We start from the raw sequence: 22408 nt of genomic DNA on the forward strand, positions 1-22408 counted from the left end.
TTTTGTCTTGCTTTGTAGAATTTGATCTCTGCTTTAAATTATGTCTCTGGTAATGTGTGCGCTCTGATTATTGCAATATGCCTCGCCGAATAGGGATCATTCCCTTCCTCAGTCTCAATTCGCTTCACCTTGGCTTATAACTTTACTTTCTGGGGAAAGGAAAGGTTTGTTTTCCTTTGGGATTGTTGGAGATGATGGTCTTTGATTTCTATGTCCGTGGCCTGAAATCGTTCTCAAATCCAGCTGTCATATTGAAATGATTTACTTCTTTCATTGTTTGAATCTCCCCATTATTTCTTGCCAATTCTATGTGCGAGAACGTTCATTCCTGCATTTACCGGGGCTCTCTGTGTCTGACTGGACTGGCAGGTTCACATCTGTCTTTCATAAGGAGGATTTTGCAGACAAGAACTCCCTGGAAAGGGATTAAGCTTTTTTGTTGTTGTTGTTGGTCCTGAGTTTGTTGCTGCTGAGAGGATGATAAATGCTGTGCACGAGGCACACTGCAAAGAACGCATGTCCCTTTGAGAGGATGGATGTAATTGTGTCTTTGCCTGTTGTCACCTATATTACAGTTTACGTTAATGAAAAGCCAACAAGTGCTCATAGTGCAACAGCCCATGCAGTGCAGAGCAGCTCTGAGGTTGTGGCAGAGGGCTGCTCAGTAATTCTGAGGCAGTGTCTAATGTGGATGAAGCAGGATTTCTTTTTCTGCATATCAGTGTTTTCCTATCTTAAGCCTGTTTGTATACTAATTCCCTATGAATCAGGCACCTCCATTCAATATATATTTGCTAGTGATGGATAACATGAGAAAAATTCTGTCTGTGCACTGAACTAGCTTTTTTTATGTTTCTGGGAGTCTGCTAAATATTTTTAGATAGATGGATAAAGTGTTAGATAGATAGAGTTTTTAATATCTACATTTCCACGTCTGGCTGAAGTGCCTAAACCCAAACCTCCAAGTAGTTACCATCAGTGCTTATGTGCTATCTGCAGGTGAGATTGTGTCTGAAAACCTTGAATGGGTTTGTTGAAAGCCCTGTGAAGCAGAGAAGCCCTGTTCCCCCAGCATATAGGTCCTTCAGGCCAGGGATCACATAGGCAGTTGTGGGGCAGAGCAAGAAAGCAGCTTTGCTGTCTTTAGTTTACTCTGACACTGATTTGCCTTGGTGGCCTTGGGCAAGTCAATTAACTTCCATGGTTTAGCTTTCTCACTTGTGAAAGGTAAATGCTATGCTGGGTTTACAACATGGACGATGTTTTTGAGAGTTAATTAGTTAGTGTTTGAGGCACAATAGTTTTATATAGGAGTTATTCATCGAGTCCTTGGTCCCTTTGCTTGGGAGGGTGTTAATTGCCATCTGCTTATGGGATGGCTCTGATGAGATGAGAGTAAAGGCATATGGAGGTGAGTGTGTGATTAACAAAGCAAGCCTGGGGTAGAACAGATTTCCCCAGGTGAGAAACTGAGTTGCTGTTGGCCTCTGGCTTTCCTTTTGGCAAGTATTCCTGATAAGGCCCAGTTCAGGGAGTACCCCATGATGACCCCATGCTCATCTTGGGGCTTTCAGGGCTTCTCACTCGCTTTCAGAGGTGCTCAGCCATGTAAGGGCTGGAAGGATCTGAAATTCCCTCTCCCTCCTATCTGTGTGGCCAGGTGAGGAAGTCAGGAACGTAATTTCATGCACCATAAATACTAATAATTCCAGGTACTTATGGTTGGAGCATGCACATTAATGTGGTGTGAGCTCTCTCCCCTGGCTGGAGTCGGTGTAATCACACTTAGGACCTGTTTGTCTTGGCGGAGCTGCCCTTATGAATGAGGTAACTTAGGAAAAGACATTCCTTCACTCATGGCAAACAACTAAAAATATCTGAACTTCCACAGGCCCGGGGAGGAGAGCAGGATTTGGGGTAAAACTCAGAGCATGGACCTCTGAAGATGCAATTTTGAGCTCCTTTACAGAGCTGAGTGGGGGCTGCAGGTCCCCATCACCCTGCGCACACCACCTTTGTTGGGCTGGGCTTTACACATGTGGAGTGTGTCTTGGGGCTTAAATTGCTTTGCTCACATTTAGCCACTCAGAGCGTGCATGTTACAGTAAATGACCTCTGTTCTTGCTGAAAACCCTGTTTTGCTTCTCGGCGACTTACATATTGAGTTTACAAGAGTGATGCAAGAGCTCCTGCTCTGCAAATAGCTGTGAGAGCATCTTGGATGATAACTGCTGCTTTGGGATAGAGTGTGCAGCACTCTTGTTAACTAAAGATGGGTTGAAGATTAATATGCTTTTCTTCTGCCCTTTAAAATTAAAATTAAACAGCCTTCCTCTTTGATAATGGGAAGAGATGCTTGTAAAGGCTTAAAGCTAGGGCTGTTAAACTATCTGGACATGTAGGGATGGCCTAGTTTGAACTGACCAAGGGCTGATACTTGCCTTTCATGTGTGTGTGTGTGCCTGTGTTTAAGAGAAGTTTTTCAAAATGAAACAAAAAAAGCATCATTTCACAACCCGAAGGAAGCTAATGAAGTGGTGCAGTTATACTTCCCCCCAAAGACCTTGCCCCAAGCCTTCACAGACAAAGAAAAGGGCTTGCTCAGGTAGTGTTTATTATGCAGTGAGAGTTCCTGTTACGGCTTTTCCCGTGCAGCTGGAACCACAGCCCTGTCTGTTTTTATATGTGCATGCATGTGCTTACTTAGAGGCACTTCATAAATCACATTTGAAAAGTGCATTTTTTTGTTGTTGTTGTTTTTGGAATTTGCCAATAAACAAGTCAACTAAGAAAAAAGTCAAACCTGGGATTGGTTCAGTCACCAGCTCTGGGTGGAGGCGAGCTACAGAGATCAACATATTTACAAGCGTGCAGTAGCTGGAATGGGTGTATCGGCTACTTTTTTGGCAAGGTTGAAGTTGCTTGATTATTAAGAATGATTCTTTATTATTTATGTCACCCATCTGAGGCTGCTGTATCTCTGCAGATGTGCCCTAAAGCAGGGAAGCAAAGCACAGGCAATGCAGCCGGACTGCTTAAGTTTTATTGGAAAGCGCTGCTTTCGCTGTGAGAACAGCTTTTTATGGCCAGCCAGCTCCATCTGTCCTTGTTTTCCTTCCAGGAATGCAAGGGGCCGGAGAGAACAAGAAGCAGGGAAATGCAACTTTGATTGAAACTCTGGGGGACCATGAAAGAGAGCAGAAAGCAAAGCAAGAAAACCATAAAACCACTGTAGTGGGGGCCAGTGAAAGAATGGCACAGTCCTGAGAGAGTCACAGGGCAGTAGGAGCTGTAGCTCCTTTTTTCTCAGGATGCATTTGCTATGAAGAGTCCTCCAGCTTGTAACCTTCACTAAGGAGGTTGTATTGAGATTTGGTCCTTTTGAAGTCCAAGGGGCCATGGATGTGTTTTCACTCATTTCCTCTTGTAGTGCCTGCAATGGAAAAGGCTGTACCTGTCTATGAAGTGACTTATGGGTCAAAAAGCTTTGCATTAGCCTTTGGTACCCCACAGGGTGCTGGGAGATGTTGTATGGAGAACTGAGGCCAGGAGAGATGTAAAGCATGATCCCCATGAGCACTTAGGTGCTTGTGTGCATCACCCAGGAATCAGGACCAGACACCACTTCTCTCAGTCCCAGCTTGAAGGCTGCAGGAGCCAAATGCCATGCTTCCAGCAATTTTTCTGCCACCATGACCAGGGCCCACTTGAGGCACCCAGTGGGTGTTTTGCATTGTGTGGCTGATGACTGAAGCAAGGAAATGGGATCTTCTTTACCTAGACAGCTGGTCTGGCCAGGCCTTTTGTTCCTGTTGCTCCTGAGAGAAAAGCAACAGTATGGACCATCAGGGCTGCTGTAAGGGACACAGGCCTTCCTCACCTGGGTTGCAAAACTCAAATCTGTCCATGTGATGGTGAAGCTTCACAGAAAGGCTCTGCCCTGTGGCTTTTGGGCTCAGGGCTGTGCAGCTGCTGAGCTTCCTCAGGAGGAGAAGGCAACTCCTTGAGCAGGGATCTCTTGTCCCTTCAGGATGTGGAAATTATTAAGCCCTCCTGAGGCTGAGCTGGGGTTTGGAAGTGCATCTCTTGTTTCCTGAGCTCCACTGACAAGGTTGCAGAAGGTGGCTGTTGCGTGCACATTTTTGATGGAGAGTGGTTGTGACTGCTGGGCTTTGCACCGAAGTCGGTGCTGTCAGTGTGGTAAGAGACCGCTGGAGGAGATGGGTCCTTCAGGGGCCCTTAGCTGAGCTGGTGGCATTCCTGGGCATGCGAGGTGGATGCCAACCTTAGATGTCAAAGTAAGTCTAGGTGTGAAGAGATTTAGTGAGGTGCCTGGGCAGGAAATTGGTAATTTTTTTTTGTGACTCATTTTGTTTGTGTTAACCACTTACCTTCTCCCTGAAGTGAAATTTTATGCCTGAGTGCTGTGTCATGAATCCTACCTTAAGTGGTCTGCCCAGGGTGAGAAATGAAATGAGTGCAAAGAAAAAGCAGGCAGAGCCCAAGCTGCTGCTCCAAGGTTTTCCATCTGTACAGCTGGGACCAACCTTATGGCTTTTTCTTTGCTACGGCTGATGTGGTATCACCAGCAAAATCCTTCATGCCAGTGGCCACAGCTCTGGCACTCTCTATCTGTTGTGGTGACTACGGAGAAAGGGTACCTTGTCTGCATCTTCGTTTCTCTTTGCTTTGCCAGGGTGATGCATTTATTTGGGTTAGATGTTAAGCAACAGCCACTGCTAGAACAACACTGTTGACTGCCAGAATCAGGTCACTGCTGGTCACCTGCTGAATGCTTGGTTATTTCAGGCCTTGGCACTCTGCAACACTTAGATGATGATTTACAAACGTTGCATTGTGGAAGTTCCCATCCAAATCACGCTCCGCTTTCTAAAACGCATTGGATGGGCTTCGGGCAGGGGTGAGGCAAGGCAGTATACATCCCTTAGTAAATGCATAGGTGTGCTTCTCTGAAACAAAAAGCAAGAGGAAAGGAAAGGAAAGGAAAGGAAAGGAAAGGAAAGGAAAGGAAAGGAAAGGAAAGGAAAGGAAAGGAAAGGAAAGGAAAGGAAAGGAAAGGAAAGGAAAGGAAAGGAAAGGAAAGGAAAGGAAAGGAAAGGAAAGGAAAGGAAAGGAAAGGAAAGGAAAGGAAAGGAAAGGAGAGGAAAGGAAAGGAAAGGAAAGGAAATACAGGCTGAGCAGCTCCAAAGTCACAGGATGAAGTTGTGGATGTGCGTGGTGGGGTCATTTAATCCTGTTACGAAGAAATGACAGTTCATTGTTCCAAGGCAGAAGCACAAAAGTTAAATAGAAATACCTTCTTCCTTCAAGGATGAAACCTATCAGCCTGCTGACTGGTGGCTTTTTATACTGCTTCAAAATAGTAATCAAACACATCAAACACTTAACTGTCTCACAAGTAAGAGATGCTAATGAGAAGTTTTCTGTTTCAAATCACAGTCCTAGATAATTTATGGAAGAGAAGGGACGGGACTTGTAATTAATACAGAGGTGGCTCGGGTGCCTTGCCCTCCTCATGTTCAGGAGCTGGGAGGTCTGATCCTGCTGAGATGTGTTTTGGGGCATGGGGAGGCATTTCCTACAATCCTCTGCACATGCGCAGCCCCCAAATCCCCTGTAAGACTTGGAGATTGCTTCTGGTCTTTCTTGCTTTCTTTCTGTCATGTTGTAGGGTTGAAACATCTTCTCTTTGCTGGTAGTGGTTGGCTGCATGGAGGAGTATGAAGGAAGTCCATTTGGACTAAATTTCTAGTACAGTTTTCATGTCTGGAAGGACTTGATACCCAGATCACCCCTTCCTTTGCTCACTGGATCTTTGGCTTGTGTAGCCAATCTGCATAGATGCTCTAAAGGTTCACCTTTTATTTAGCTCCGGCTGGACAGATTTGAGTTTTTTATCTGCTTCCCTAATGTACATGTTTTTCTGCCATCCTTATAAGGTTAAAAAGTGTTTTGGTAAGAGCTCCTGGTTGGTGGCAAAATGATGCCTTGATAACTTTAGACCTTATCACTGTCACCTCGGAGAACGAGATGATCAATGCTTAGTTGTCATATCCAGGTAAGGGGGTTTGATGACTGAGCAAACAATTGGGACTGAGTTAGTATGGAAGTCTCTGGAGATTTGGGGAGAGTGACTGGGAAACCAAGAATTTGTAATAGTACTTTGTCTATGGCTAGCAGGCAGTTTAAAGTTGCTAACACAGGCTGGCTTTGTCAAGATCTTCTTGTACAAATGGAGAGGTAACTGCTTCAGTCTTGAGTCATGCAACTGTAAGCTCCTTTCAAGAGCTCATTAGTCACTGAGCAGGATGGACACTGACCACTCCTGACAGATACTTGGTCAAGGGAGACTCTTCTGGCAATGCACTTTCATGCTTTCCTTTCCATTAGAATTGTTTTCCTAGTGACTAACCAAAATTTTCCTGATGCAATTTCTCTTAGCCCATTACTTTTCATGGGTCCAAATGAGCGTAGAAAACAGATTATTTCTTTCTGCTGCCTAGCAACATTTATATTTTTGAAGCCTGTTTTCACTTCTCCCAGGTTCCTTCTCAGTCGTCTGCTGTTTATAGTGACAGTATCAGTATCGCTGAAATTTGTGATTATTCTTTTTCTTTCCTCGGGACTCTCTCCTAGAGGTCCATGTTTCACTTGCAGCCAAGAGCCCCAGACCAGACACAGTACTCTGGCTGAGATCTTACTACTGTTGAGCAAAAGGAAAGGGTTTAGATCTTCTCATCTGACGTCCATCAGCCACTTAACATCGCTGGTTGATGTTCATCCTTGTAATCTGCAGGACTGCTATGTGGAGAGCTGATTTTCATTCTGTATTTGCCTAGTGGATTGTTCCTGGCTGACTTTGGCATCTTGGACTTGTCTGTATGTCCAGCCTGTTAAGATCATGTTGAATTCTCTCCCTTTCCCTTTATTGCAGTTCTTCCTAGCTTGGTATCATCTGCAAATGTAATAAACATTATCTATATTCCAGCATCCTGGTCATCATCCAGGTACTGTGTGTCCAGGAAAATGAAAATATTTTCATTAGAACCGGATCTAGGACTGACCTCTGCAAAACCCCACTTGATGTATCGTTTCACTGTGAAAAATGAATCATTGATAACTACACTCTAAATGCTTTCCCAGCTAGTTTAGTTCCTGCCCTAATAGCACACCATGTTTCTGTACTTCGATTATGAGAAGGTCCTGAGAGACACTGTTCTTTCCAAGACACTGGTGATGTGGAGCCTCTGAATAGCGTGGGTTCAGATTAACAGCAAATTAATCCTCTGGTGAAAGCAAACCATAAATGAAATGCTAGAACACACAGTGGTCACACTGAAGGCTACTGCTCATTTTTATTTCCTCATTTTCTGAGAAGCAGCACAGCTCTGTTTCTCAAGACCACACGGCATTTGACTCTAACGCTGCAAGGCAAACAGTGCATCTTTCAGAATATTTCATTTAGACATTCATGCTAGAGGCACATGAAGTCTTCCCTCTGCAAAACACCTTTCCCAGGACAGGGGAATACTGTGTAGAATGAGTGTTGGTGTTCCCACACCTTTCTAAGTAGCTGCACAGTAGGAAGACAGCCTTGTCTGGAAAACAGATTTTATTTGCGGAATTGGTAAGTCCTGGTTTGTGATGACACTTTTGTTAATTAGAATATAGGAGTCAGATTACTTATCAACCATAATAAATGAGAACCAGTCAGTAAGAATATATATACTGCATAAAAATAGGTGCTAAGTAGGAATATGCTGTTAGGATAGTTTTATAGTGCATCTGCATTAGCTGGGAGGAAGGTAAAAATTAATTTTCTTTCTATGGTGTTTGCATCACAGATTCTGACTTTAGCTCATCTCTGATCAAACTCTATATTAAATACAGAAACACATGACTTTTTGTCTGCATCTCTGACTGCTCTCACCAGCTGCATCCATACTAGCAAACTGCACAGGTCCAAGGTGTGGGCTCAAGCATTGCCCTGCATCATCCAAACTGTTTAATTGTTCCTGTGCTCTTTGCCCTGCCTTTGCTCCCTCGTCCAGACATGGTTTGGGAGCTAACATGGGCCAGTGGCTCTTCCCAGTAAGCAGTATGAATGAAGCCATGCTGTGTGGGAGGGTGCAAGGGAGAAAGTTCAGCCATATGGACACAAGCTGTGCTGTGCATATTGCCCTGAGGGTCAGAGAATGAGCCTTGACCTCTCTTATTTATAAGCACAGACATAGTGACCGCAGCACCCTTGCAATTTTAAAAAAAGGTACAAAATACTTAGATACACATTTTCAATTATATGAGAAGTCTCCTTCCCCTTGTGCATCCAGCAGGGTTGTTTTTAAGTCCAGATGTTAATACTTGCACATAGGTGAGTTTTATTGCCATTCACATGTGTCTGAATTTGTTTGGACAAAGGTTCTTTTGTGCTTGAGGCTTAGTGCTCTGTGAGCCATGGGTTTGTCTTCAAAATAGTTTTTCGTGAGTGTTATTAATATCTAATTTATGGTGTGGAGGATGAGCAAGGAAGGTTTGTTGATTAGATTTTTGACTCATTAACTTTATTCTGTGAGTAGATGAGTAACTCTGTGTACAAGGATGCTTACACATATGGTTCATGACATGACCTGATCTGAATTACAAGCTGTTTAACACCAAAGCAGGGCAAACCTGGCTGCTTGCTCTTGCTGATTGCTTGATAAATCGGTTCATTCAATTCACTGAAATGACAGAAAACTAAAAAGGCAAAAAAGTGACTGTTTGGATTTGTAAGTGAAATCAGCTTACTTTTGACTGGGCAAGGGGATAGAGATCAAGTTGGAGGGTGTGGATATGGGGATAGGTACAAGCAGGGAAAGAAGCAGAATCAGGGTCAGAGGAGAGAAAAGCACGGAAGAAGAGAGGGAAACTAAACCTGCCCCTTCTTGGCAACAGTAGAGTCTTAATTGGGTTTAGCTGTTTGGTGAAGTCTTATTTTTCTAGGTGATGGAGAGAGGTGGATGACTTCAAAGAATAGGTCAGTCCAAGAATCCAGGACACCTATTGTAGGATGGGCTGGATTGCCTTGGGAAGGTGATTGTTTCCACCTGTTAGTGACACAGGGAATTTTTTTCATCTAGTTTAAACTAATCTCTTAAATTTTAGACTAGGACTGATGTTAGGTGAAGCATGATGTTGGACCAGTACACATAACATTATCAACATGTGAGCAGGACTAATGTTTCAACATTAAAAAGTCAAGATAAAGATGAAGAGAGACATTCGTGTATGCTTCATCTTAACCAAAACTTCTGTTCCTTCTGTTAGTGGAGCTAATATTTGGTATCTTGAATGATATAAAAACTGATTAGCAGAAGCATTTCTTGATGCTAAAATCCATTGGTCACCACCTGCTCCCACACCAGCCATGTTTCAATTTGTGCCTTATTTGTGTCAGCAAGTTTGTAGATGACACCAAGATGACTGATGCAGTTGATTAGCTTGAAAGAAGGGATGTCATAGAGAGGGACCTGACAGCCTTGAGGAGAGGGCCCATGTGAACCTCGTGAAGTTCAACAAGGCCAAGTGCAAGGTACTGGTAATCCCCAGTATCAATACAGACTGGAAGGTGAATGGATTGAGAGCAGTCCTGCGCAGAAGGACTTGGGGATACTGGTCGATAAAAATTGGATGTGAGCTGGCAACGTGCACTTGCAGCCCGAAGAGCCAGTTGTATCCTGGGCTTCATCAAAAGAAGTGTGGCCAGCAGGTTGAGGGAGGTGATTCTGCCCCTTTCCTCTGCCCTGGTGAAACTCCACCTGAAGTACTGTGCCCAGCTCTGGGGTCTCCAGTGAAAGAAAGACCTGGACCTGTTAGATCAGGTCCAGAGGAGGGCCATGAAAATGGTCAGAGAGCTGAAACACCTCTCTGATGAAGAAAGGCTGAGAGAGTTGGGGTTGTTCAGCCTGGAGAAGACAAGGCTCTGGGAAGACCTTATTGCAGCCCTTCAATACCTAAACGGGGCTTACAAAAAAGACAGAGAAAGACTTTTTACCAAGGCCTGTAGTGACAGAACAAGGGGCAATGGTTTTAAACTGAAAGAGGGTAGATTTAGATTAGATATAAGGAAGAAATGTTCTATGATGAGGGTGGTGAGACACTGGAAAGGCTGCCCAGAGAAGCTGTGGCTGCCCCCTCCCTGGAAGTGTTCAAGGCCAGGTTGGACGGGGCTTTGAGCAACCTGGTCTAGGGGAAGGTGTCCCTGCCCATGGCAGGGGGATTGGAATGAGATGATCTTTGAGGGTGCCTTCCAACCCGGACCATTCTATGATTCTATGAGTCTATGATTTGGACTTCTGTTAACATGTCTTGAGCCTGGTTTTCAGTTTATTTTATATGTCACATCTCTTTGCTGTTCTCTTTCACAGATTTAAGGCTCGTTGTTCTTAAATGTCTCTGTTAGGTTAGGAAGACAGTCTGGGAAACCATGCAAAGCCAAAATGTGAAATAAAGAATAACCCACCCTGAGCTATAAAGGATTCCTCAGTGGGAAACATCTTGTTGGAAGAGTAGTTTCTGTTTGGATTTCAGGTGCGTTAATGGTAACCTTAGCCACTGGCCTGCTGTTCTCAGGCTATCATTTGTTGTACTGGAGCTCTCAGCATTGTCTGGCAGTTCTTGTCTTGAGAGCCATTTCAGGTCTTCAGACTAGTAGTGATACTGCTTTTCTTCTGACACTGTGTATATAATGGTCCTGAAATGGTCCTGTGTACCAGGACCTGCTATGTCACACCAGCACTTTGAAAGAGGCATATAAACTCCCATGGTAATTACATAATGAAATGGAGTAGAAGCGTGCTGAAATATTTGTCTTTTTCCACAGGATACTTCTAAAAGTTCACAGACAGGTCTCTCTTCAGTCCCTATTTTGATCATTACCTGTAGACAAACCTTCTAAATGTCCTTAGTAGGAATTGATCCACTTTAAGATTTACCAGCTCAGTGATGTTTATTAAAAGTTGATTTTTTTCCACACTTCTGATTGATTGTCAATTATGTGGTCTGACTGTTGCAGGTTTCCAGCATAGAATCAGTGATTATTTTTCTCCGTTGACAGTGTTAGGAGCCAAGCTTCGAGTCTTTGGCAGTTTTCTGAATTGCTCATCATAATCTTGAATTTAGATTTCATGATAATTAGGATGCCTGAGTTAGACAGTAAGAGTGGGCAATCTGATCTCGCCCTCCATCACATAAGTTACTATTTTTCAAGCCATCTGCATGCTGTGAAAGCAGACCGGGAAGCTCCTCAAATTGTTAAAGGTGAAGGGGATAAAAATGAGTTTTCTTTAACAAGCCACTTCTGAGTGGTTTGCAAATAGCATCTTGAGTGTCAGCAGGACATAGGGGTGTGTGTGGTCATATAGCACTGTAAACAGGAATTAAACAGACTGTGTTTGGTAGATGCATGTTGCTGAAAGTTGCTCCCTGCTTGCTTTTATGGCAAGACTCAAGCCCTGCTCCAGCACAACATGGGCTGGTTTGCTCCCTGTATCATTTTTGGTTCTCAGTGCTTTCAGACGCCGTGGGAGAGAAGGAACCTCAAACCAAAATGGGGCACTAGTCACAACCAGATGTTGGGCTGCCTTGTGTGCCAGGAAGTGGAGGGTGATAAATCACAGACAGGCATGTGTTGGGGTGTGACACCCTATGCACATGTGATTACCATTAACGATTCGCTTTGCAAGTGCAAGCGAGAGTGAATGAAAATAACAAGGCAGTAAACAAAGAGGGGCTCGGCGTCTGCGGGGCTGTGCGCTGATTTGCAAAGGCGGTGGGGTAAGACACGCTAACTTACATGTTGTCTCCATGGGACAAATGCAAGCACAGAAAGGTTGTAACTAGGCTTTAGGAGCCAGGACAATGAGAAGAGAGCATCAACGTGAAATAAACACATGCAAAATGCCTTTATTTACGTTAAAGGGTCTTATTAGCTAGTCTTAGGATTATGTTTAAAAGACTCCATTGCCTGCTTAATATACTACTTATGGTCAGGTGGACCTGCCTGCCTTTTTTCTCATTTACTTTTTTTTCCCCCAAGTGTGTGATTGACAGAGTTGAGGGCAGTAACGTACCCAGAGCCAAACCAGGTAAAATAAACCATGATTCTTGCAAGGGGCTCCAGGCAGAACTCCATCACAGATAGGCAATGAAATAGGATCACAGGATCGTAGGACGTAGGGGGAGCTCTGAAGGGCTGAAAGCTGAATCAGCTATGAGGGCAGATTGGGTTGCTTGGGGCTTTAAAGTAGGTCGCATATAGGATGTTTGAAAACAGGACAAATGCTGAGATTATATATATAGAATCATAGAATGGTTTGGCTTGGAAGGGATAGCTCTTGTGCCTCCTGCCACTTTCAAACTGTAAAGGAAAGGAAACTAACTTTTTACTCTTTGAATTGTCCCTCGCATAAGGACAGCTTTGGCTCAGTCTTAAAGGCAATGCAGCGAAAATGTACTTGGAGAGATGTCATCAAAGAGTCACTGAGAACGAAGACAGGACATACTTGGGCGTTGCCTGGTTAATCTGTGTGTTGGTGCAAGACTGGTCTGCAATATACTGACAAATATTTACAAGATACCTATAGGAATTAGACATGGGCCTGTCCATGCGCATGCTGAAAATCTCAGCCTTTAGCTTTGGCCCAATCTAGTTATAAATTGGGCATTTCTGTTTGAAACACAATTAAAGAGGTGTGAGCTAAATCCCCTTACCATTCAGTCATCCTCAACTAATTCTGTACACATAGACATGGATACAGCACAACTGGTGCAAAGTGTCTTAAATTATCTGTGTTGGCAATGCAGGGTCTGGGATGGGAAGAGAGAGAGGGTTAAAAACTAGGGAAGGATCATGTGTCAGTGTTCTGGGAGAAGGCTGGCTCCTGGAGGACTGGCCCACAGCAAGACAGAGGATTTAAGAAGTGATGTCTAGTTTGGGAGATTCCTTAGAGACAGCAGGGTGAGAGAGCAAGAAGGACACCAGTTAGGGGAAACAGGAGGAGGAAGAGTGTTGGCTGCACAAGTATGTGGGGAAGAGCTGGGAGGGACCAGACAATTTTGGCAGAAAAAAAGGAGTCTGGTGGTGCTGAGATCACAGGAAAACTACCTTAGGGTGCAAATAAATGGTAATGCAGGAGCTGATAGTATAGGGGTATAGGCCATGTTTGGAAAAACATGAGGTTATGTGTTCTTAGAAACAGAGTTGAAGATGCATTCTTTAGCATAATGGGAAACTCATTACGCATACATTTAAATATCTTCTCCAGTACAGCCAGTGTTTTATAAAGGTCATAGGTTCATTCATAGAATTTAAAAGCCAGAAGGGACCATGAAATCATTCAACATGATCTAATATGTGTTATTACATCTTATCCAGTTGCTTTTATACTAATCTCAGTACAATAAACACATCCCATCTTGGGGGTTCAGGCCTGATTTGGAGAACCCATAAGAAGGAAAAGTCACCTGTGGCAGTGCTAGTAAAGATTAGTGATCCTGACTGTTCAAGACTTGCACCGTGTCTCTAATCTGGGATGTGTCCAGCTCGTGGTTCTTGTTATGACTCCCTCTGCTAGACTGAAGAGTTCACTGGAAGCTGGTAGTTTCTTTCTCTTAATACATCAAGTCAAGTCATCTTTCACAGGCTCCATGTTGACACACTAAACATCATGCTCTTTCCATTTTCCAGCATAAAACTTTTTTTCAGGTCTTAAATCACACCACAGCCTCATCTCTGCTTCTTCTTTCATCTTTTTTCAAGATAAAACAAATGGACTGCCTGAATTTTACATGATGTTCCAGTTTCAGTCTCACCCATGCCACGTAGGAGAGGTAACATACCCTATCCCTAAAATACTCCTCCCCTTTATGTCTTCAAGTAACGTGACATGGTCGGAGCATTGCACTGTGTATTCTTTGTCCACTGTGACCTCTGTGTGTTTTTCCAGTGCTGCAGTTACCAAAGTACTACATCTCCTCCATCCTTTAGGTACAGTTTGACTTGACTCCAGCCCTTCTGCTGTGCTGAGTGATGGTTTGCTGCCATAGTTATGGGGGCACAAACAGACTGAGGTCATCAACCCAAGCCCGCTCTGTGGCTAACTGCCCCCGACAGATTTTCCAGTTGGAGGATATGTTTTATATCTGAACAATTCAAGATTTATTGCTTCCCCTGAGGTTCTTTTAGGACCAGATTTTTTCATCAAATTGTTTGTCTAACTCCATCCTCACACACAACTTCCTACCCCAACACAAAATCAAACTATGTAGTGTTTACATTTATTTAGAGGTGTTCTGTTCCCTGGGGGTTTTTAGTTCATTAGCATTAACTTTGTGTTTATTACAATATATTTTAGGGTCCGCTAATTTTGTAATATTCTAGTCCTCCAGATTGGCATAAACTGATAGTCTGTGGATATGCTGGAACTATGCTTGCCTTTACTGTGTGAGTTATTTTAAATTTGAAACTATTTTAGTGCAGGGCATGCAAAATGTTGCTAAAGCATAAAATTGCAACAAGCAGGGAATTTATGCATGTGCTAATGTCAAAAGGAATGAATTAAAATGGCGAGTGATTGCTCAGTGAAGCATAGGCACATACAGACTCAGAAGGCATTTTTAGAAAATCCTAAATTTGACCATTCAGGCAGTTAATAATGGTTCTGTCTGAAGGAAATTTGCATATACAGTAAATTTGATGTGCAGAATCCTTTAAACTTGTATTCATTGTTATGGTTTGCCTTGCAAGGGAGGGTGCATGTAAGTGTTTCAAGCAAGTAATGATCATTTTGTCTCAAGCTCCTGCAGAAAAAATACGATCTTCGGAGAGCTTTGAAGAATATCATTAATCATCATTGCTTCCCCTACAAGGAAGAATGGTTTTGAGATTAGGGTTTAGGAGGGGGACTTGGAAGATCTGGTTTGTGTTTCCCAGCTCTGTCACAAACATTCATACATCTTCAGGTTGTATTTCAGGATAGTTTATCTAGCAGCTCAGTAGAAGTAGAAATAACCACATTTTCAAATGCTATAATATTGTTAGGTACTAAGCTGTGTGTAAACTTCTTTGCAGCTATGGGAGTTCTTGAAAAGCCTAAACATGTGTCTATGTGTACCATGTTCCTACCTTTAAAATAGGAATAATCTCCTTCTTTGACCATTTTACTTTCATTTTCTCTTTCCTTTCTGTGTCGATTATAAGCATTTTGGAGCAGGGACACTCTTAAACTACATTTGTGTGGTTCCAGGGAGGCCCTCAGCCTTGTTTTTGCTTTCGGATACAATTGTAATATGAATCTAATTTGAAGTCGTTTAGCCTAAAAAGTCTGGGAAGAGTGTAGGTTAATAGTTTTCAGATACATAAAAGGCTGTGGCAGGGGTGGGGAGAACTGCCTATTCTTAACCGCCTTTCTGGAGAGGATAAGAACATAAATTGTAGCAAAGGAAATTCAGGTTCTGCATTCAAAAAAATATTATAGTGGTGAAAAGAGGGAAGTTCTGGAAGAGTCTGAATGGTAATTGTGGGGTCTACATCATCGGGGGTCTTTAAAAACAAGCTAAATTGGATCCTGCTATGGGACCAGAAGGGTAGACTAGATGACCCTGCAAAGTCTTTTTCAGCCCTACTACTCTGTGACACTCAACTTTTATTTTGCAGTTGCCTCAGGTTGATCTAGTGACTTGCCTAAAACCATGTAGAGTGTTGTTCATAGGGCCAGGATTTGCTGTGCTTCTCTGACTATTTGCCAGTAGATCTCTCCTTGGGCTTCTCTTCAGCAGTGTCAGAAGCTAATGCTGCTCTTTCACTTAGGGATATTTTTTCCTGAAGCATAAAACTCTACCTTGAAATATGAGTTTTCCATCCATGAAGGCGGTCGTTTGTTTTCACACAGAACTTGAGGCAGGACAGGAGAAGGTGTTTGGTTTTTGGCGACATTACCCACATGTGATTTTTGGCTGTGTACACAGAGCATGCAGTGGAAAGCCTTACTTTCCAGCTGGCTGCACTCTACAGCACAGGACTCCCAGCCAGATTTCTCAGGACAATTTAAATCAGCTCAGACTCTGGCTTGCTCTCTCTTGTGCAAATGGGAAGGTATGATCATGCGTGCTGGGGGTCTTACTCCTTACCAAAACTTCTTGAGTTAGGTGTTAATGAATGGCGATGAAAGGGCACTGCTCAGAGCACAGGGGCTGCACCTGTGATGGGAAATAAAACACGCAAAAGCCTCTCTGGTCTTGGAGGTGAGCAGCACAGCAGGACTTGCATCTAGCCAGATGTTTTTCCTTCAAAAGAGGGCAGTCACACATATCCCAACTGCCTGAGGATAATGATCCAGGCTATGGCCAGCCATGACTGGGGAGAGCGTTAGTTGACATGGGCCAAGTTTCTGTCGAGGACTATGTGAACATTTAAAGAGTACAAATGATCATTTGATAGTGCTTAGACCAATGCCCTGGGCCTCTTTAGTTTGCAAGAAGTAGTGTAGCTTGTGGACCTACAGCAGCAGTACCAGCTGACCAGAGATCTTGGTGCTGGGAGGACCATGCAGCTATGCTCCGTAGGATGCTCTGGAGTTCCATCCTGGGGGCCCGCACGTCACCCAGGTGAAGCCTGGACTAATGCAGCAGTTAGTGACTCACACTAGAAACCTGGTGTTCAAACCTTCTTCTAAACTCATGACAAAAGATCGCTGCAGTGCTCCTGGAGCTTTGACCAGATATCCAGCCACTCAGTTTGGAGCACCCAGACAGGCTGGGTGCCAGCTCTAACCCCATCTCCCCTCGTGTTGTGTTTGCTCTGGAAGCTGGCAGAGCTTGTGGTGTGAGCCCAGTGCACCCCTAAGGCCTGGTGACTGGGCTGAACGTGCCCATGTACTTAATGTACTGTGCTGCTTGGGAAATCTTTTGGTTGGGTTCATTTTTGAGGAGAAACAGATGGTAATTGTCAGCTATGGACCAAGGCTTTTTGAAGACTTTAAAAGGAAATGTTTTCTCCTTGACAAAGGATTGCTTTTATTCAATCAAATTTGATGGTGATGCTAATATGGCACTAGAATATTTGAATCTAATATGCAAATGAAATTTACTTTGTTTTTTGTGATCACCAGGTTATATTCTCTTCTGTAGTCTTCAGTTCTGTTGCAGGCAGACACATAGGACCGGTCTCTGAACAGTTTATTACCTTCAGCATTACAAGTGGGGACTGATGAGGGTTGTGGAGCTGACAGCCCTGTAGCCTGGGGTGGATGTGCTCTGGTTATCTGCAGAAATGATGCAGGCTCGGCCATGTCAGCTTCCTGCATATGTCACCTGCCTGTCATGAGCTTCTTTGGAAGGACCACCTCTGGATATGAGAGTCATGCTGTCCCAGGGTAGAGGTACCATTCTTTATGTCTTTGGCATGTAAATTGTGACAGCCAGCAAGTCTTCCCATTAGCATTGTTTGTAATTATGACTTTTCCTGCTGACTACTGGAACAAGGGTAGCACATTCACGTCACATAACTCATCACTCAGATATCAGCTTTTGCCTTTTCTGCATAATTTTTGACTGACATCTGTGAAGTGCTTGAATCCCAATCATTGATGCCTGTTATATGGCCAGCTGACTGGTTGTGTCCACCCAGGGAAAAGACTAAGTCCTGTGTCCAAACATTCCTCCCAAGAGGCCAGGACATGGTGTGGCTCACATTGGCCTGGCAGTTGGAAACCTCAGCTAACTCTGTTCAAATTCCACAGTGGTTACTTCCAGACTATGAATGCAGAAGGGCACAACTGTTTTGAATTTTGTCTATATTTGTAAAAAGAAAATGATTCTTAATCAAATAATTATGAGTGCTTTGTTGGATTAAGCCCCAAATTTATCAGCAGCATCTTTGCAGCTCTTTGCCGCAATTAGTGTTAAAGCTGGAAGACAGAACAAAGGAGGTAGAAGGCGGCTGGCTTCAGGACTAGTTGCACAGAGAGCTTTTAACCCACCACCTGACAGTTTGTCTTTCAGGGTGGGTTTTGTTCATCTGTGTGCATGTGCCAGCACTAGCAGAAGCCAGTGTAAGACCTGTTGAGCTCTATGTCAAGGTGTCTCAGGGCAAGACTTCCATTAATAATTATTTCTAGGAAGAGTTTGTGCTCTCCAGAGTTGGAGCTGGACCTGGGAGCACAGCCCTGGTAAGCTTGTCACCCAGGGAAGGGAAATACCTGTATTTAGGTTGGGTGGAAGGTTTCTGTCTCAAGAGAGCTGGAGTGCTTGTAAATCTCTGGCTGTTGCAGAAGGGGGGAGATGCAGGTCGCCCTGTCTGTGGGTGATCGGCTTGCCAGAGCTGTGTCTTTGGCTCCACGTGCTCAATGCTGATGTGGACTTATTTCTCTGGGACTGTTTGGTTTTCCTGATAGTGCAATCAGGGTGTTCCTTGCTGGAAAAACCCCAATAGATACCAATAGAAGAACAAGAAAATAAATAAATGCAAAACATCTGTAAGAGATATTCTACTTTAAACAGCTGGAGGTATTGGTCTGAGGGAGCTCTGTCAGAAAATGGACTTTTATTTTTAGTCAGTCAAATTGAGAAGGAAAAGGAGTTTTAATATCAGACCATACCATCATATTTTTGCAAAAATGCAATCATGATTAATTGTGTACAACTGTGTCTCTAAAGCCTTGCCTAGATGGGAATGGATGGGGCATGAGAGTTTCCACATAGGAAGTTATCTTTTATCTCTGCCGTCGGTTCTAGCACAGCCGTGACTGGAGGAAAGCACCGATGGGAAACAGTCTTTGGATAGCTCATTAAATCAAATGATGGATACAAGCATGGCTTAAGAATAAGTTCGACTGTAATTTTACAGAGTGGTTGTAATGGTATTTAAGAGAGAAATCTTAGGAACCCAAGAACATGTGGGAGGTTAGCTGTGCATCTATCATCTATTTAACTCTCTGTTATTTGCATCATTTAATTGAAATATGGAAAGATTAAAAGTCAAAGACTTCCCTTTGACATAAAAAGGAGTAACATTTATGACTTGAATTTGGCCCAGGAGACTATTTTATCCCACCATCTCTCCCTTAAACCCTGCTGGTCTCTTTGATGGATGAGGTGCCCAGTATAATATCCTTTTACAATCACATGAGCCTGCTGGACTCTTTAACACAACCTTTTTGTTCTTTGTATTTAAAAGGAAAGGAGAAGCATTAGGGAAAGATATGGTAATATGTTTCCTTCCTGTTTCTGGGCAGTAGCAGCTCTACACTGTGCTAATAAAGTAGTTTGATAAGATTGTTCAGCTTGAGCTGACTAAGTTCAGTCTCTTTTCATTCTCAGTGGAGGCTGAGCTCTGCTCTCCATGTAGCTCCAACAAGTCAAGGGGATGTGTACTGCTCCACGAGGGCAGATGGTGCAGCACAGATGGGCCATTGGAGGCAGGTACCTCTGTATAAATCAGTTCTTTTGTTACAGGCATGGCTGGAACACATGTACAGGGACAGTTCAGGGGAGGCCAGGTGAATTTTTTCAGCTGTCTCCTTCCCCCATGGAGCATTTCAGCATTCAATGTTTCTAAAGGGCTGTTCATTCATATAACACATAGCTCATAACATCCCTGAGCTGAATATGTGTCACGGTCTGGGTACTGTCCCACAGGGCTATCCCAGCTTCCTTTGCTGTGGACAGGCAGCCGACCCAGCTCTTTCCTTGGCCTGACACATCTCCAGGTCATCAGGTCCCGTGTCTCTTGTGCTGCTTACAGACCTGTGATTTCACGTCCCAGGTGCTTTGAGCCCTGAGGAGCAGTACTGATCTCCCAGGCTAGGACAGATGCTTAGTTTTCTGCATTTAACCTCTGGACTTAATTATGTTTGTACTGATGAACAAAATAACGCCAAAGCCTGGGAGCTCCTGACATTGGAATTCAAATGGACCATCCTGTTAAGTTGCAGAAATGATATGTGGTGTTGCATGGTCCTGACGTGGCTTAGAATTTGGCATGGACCATACGCTATTCCCAGCAGGCATTTTGGATGCAGCCACCCTGTTTTGAATGCTAAGAGAGTTTAATGGCACAAAGGTTGTCAGACTGTACCAGGTGAATGATGTGTTTAATTTCCTTACATCACAGCAACCACAGTTTACTTCTTCCGGGATGTGTTAAGAGTGGAGGCTAATGATCCTTGTGTCTTTGTAATGGTTCCAAAGATCAGATGATCTTTATTTTCTCTATCACGAAATCTTCATGGGTCTAAGCAGAACACCATAAGGGACACACACACATTTCTTTCCCTGGGTTTTCTCATCACTTCAGGTACCCTTTGCTTGAAGGTCAGGTCTGCTGACAAGGATAGGGTCATCCCTCCTACGCATGGGTTCCTTTCCAGATCACAGCCTCCCTCTTCTCTTATGACCAGGTGCTTGTTGCCTGCAGATAGCTGTGGATATTGTATATTTTGTCTCTGACCTTTCAGAAGAAGGTAAACAAAACAAAACATCCTCAGATGACATCAGGCCCCCACTGAGGAAGAAGAATCCTTTCTGCCTCTGAAGATGATCAGTGGAGATACAAAATCTGAGGGCAGACATTATCTTTGTGCACAGCAAGCAGCACCAACCACTTCATTGCCTGCTTGGCCCACAGGGAAGCAGGCAGGCTGGGTCTCAGACTCTGAGGCCAGGAAGAGCCAAGCTGACCATTCGTCTCACCTCTGTCCTTTCAGTGCTGTGACAGTAGATTTACAGGGTGCTACAAACTGCGTGAGGACTGATGCAAGACCCTGGTTTCCAAACTACTGTGAATCCCCTTGAAAGAGTCTGGGAAGCTGTTTACGGGTGATATATCAGAGTTATCGCTCATACGTTTCATTAGATGCCTGAGTTTGAACAATGTCGTAGCCATTTCACTCCTTTTATCAGCCTTTAGGAGACTAGACTGATGGTAGGTTTTGATTTCCAGCTCTGTGAAACTTGGCTGCAAATCTGTACTCAGATCCCTCCAAAGCTTTTGGGAAATTGGACAGGCAGCTCTTTGCACCGACTGCTGTACAAGCACAAAGATGACATTTCTTCTACATGCTGCATTTTTAATCAGAGTGTTTCACAATGTGCCTTGTTTTGAACTCTATTTGTCTTAGACTTTCCATTACCTGGGACATAACTGGAAGTGAATTATTTGTTCAAGGGTGAAGAAAATAGCTTTGTTGCAAGATTTTTTTAAGTATAGATTTTTCAGATAGGTTCTTTATTTTTCACAGAGAAAAGTCTGAGGTAACTCAAAGATGGAAAGCTCAGACTAAGCAGAATAGTGTTCTCACCCTCCACTGGAACAACGATTTTAATGGGATGGCAGAGGTGTAAACAAGGTGATGATATAACAGATTTCTACATTGGACTTGCTGAAATCCTGGTGAACTGGGAGAAAGTTAGGAAGGAGGTTTACTTGAGAGTAAATGGGAGATTAATCTCCTGCCCTATTCCGCTGAAACAGTTAATGCTTTGATCTTCGTTCAATTATTTGTTTGTACTCCCACTGTGCCTAGAGTCATGGGCATGAATCACAGCCTTCTCCTGCCAGGCTGAGGTCAGTTTTAATACTTTAGTATCTGATATATCTCCTATCAGCAGTCTGAATCTGGCAGTCAACAAGTTAACAACTATTTTTCTCCTCTAACTGCAGTTATTAGAGTTAAAGTAATTAAAGTGTATTACTTCAGATTTTAAGTAACGTGGATGGTTATTGGAACTGCAATTAATAACATCTTGTCACTATAACCCAAGCAGGTTGTGAGGTAGATTTTATCCTGTGGAGTTGCATTGGTAAGGATTCATTTTCCTTTGTAGGACCGGCCACTCTGTGAGCTGAGCAAATTCTGCAGCGTGTGTTTTTACAGAGATGGGGAGTCTCTCCATTGGTATGAACAAGGGTCATCCCAGCACGGGACAGAAATACTTTGAAGGACTGTATTTATGAGTTTCTTTGCTGTTTACAGGGTCTCATAAACTGTCTACACCACCTCCCGAAAATTTGTTGGTTAAAGGTTTACTTGTTCAAAAGATGTTCTCAGCCTCTTTGTTTTGGATTAATCCTTTCATCTGATGATAAGATATCAAGGTTGGCGGGCTCAAGATATCCAATAGAGGGAACAAATACTGCAATACATAGCATTATATTCCACTTGAAAGAAGTGGCAACTTAAGTTGAGCACATGCCAGATAAAGGATCTGCACGGGGTTGAAGTTACTAGCAGCAAAGGTAAGCGTTAAAAGTCTTAAAATTTTTGATTCTAAGAGTCCCAAAAAGAAGCCTAAAAATAGAGGTCCTACAACTTGAAGTGAGTTCCTTGGCTGTGATTTGGCAACCTGGATT

The 22408-nt window shown here is 43.4% G+C and overlaps 1 protein-coding gene across 2 annotated transcripts in view; it reads left to right on the forward strand.

Annotated features, from left to right (window-relative positions):
* Positions 1-22408, forward strand: part of EVA1A (eva-1 homolog A, regulator of programmed cell death) — a 210663-nt gene that overhangs the window by 162671 nt on the left and 25584 nt on the right. Inside the window, exon 1 of one of the 2 annotated variants that reach the window (XM_074820816.1) lies at positions 22214-22294. The exons of the other annotated variant lie outside the window; for it this stretch is intronic. The gene's annotated coding sequence lies outside the window, so the exon portion shown is untranslated. Of the gene's footprint in view, positions 1-22213; positions 22295-22408 lie in introns of those variants that run through there. 2 annotated transcript variants of the gene reach the window in all.

The sequence above is a fragment of the Strix aluco genome, chromosome 3, assembly GCF_031877795.1.
Source record: "Strix aluco isolate bStrAlu1 chromosome 3, bStrAlu1.hap1, whole genome shotgun sequence".
NCBI classification, from domain to species: domain Eukaryota; kingdom Metazoa; phylum Chordata; class Aves; order Strigiformes; family Strigidae; genus Strix; species Strix aluco.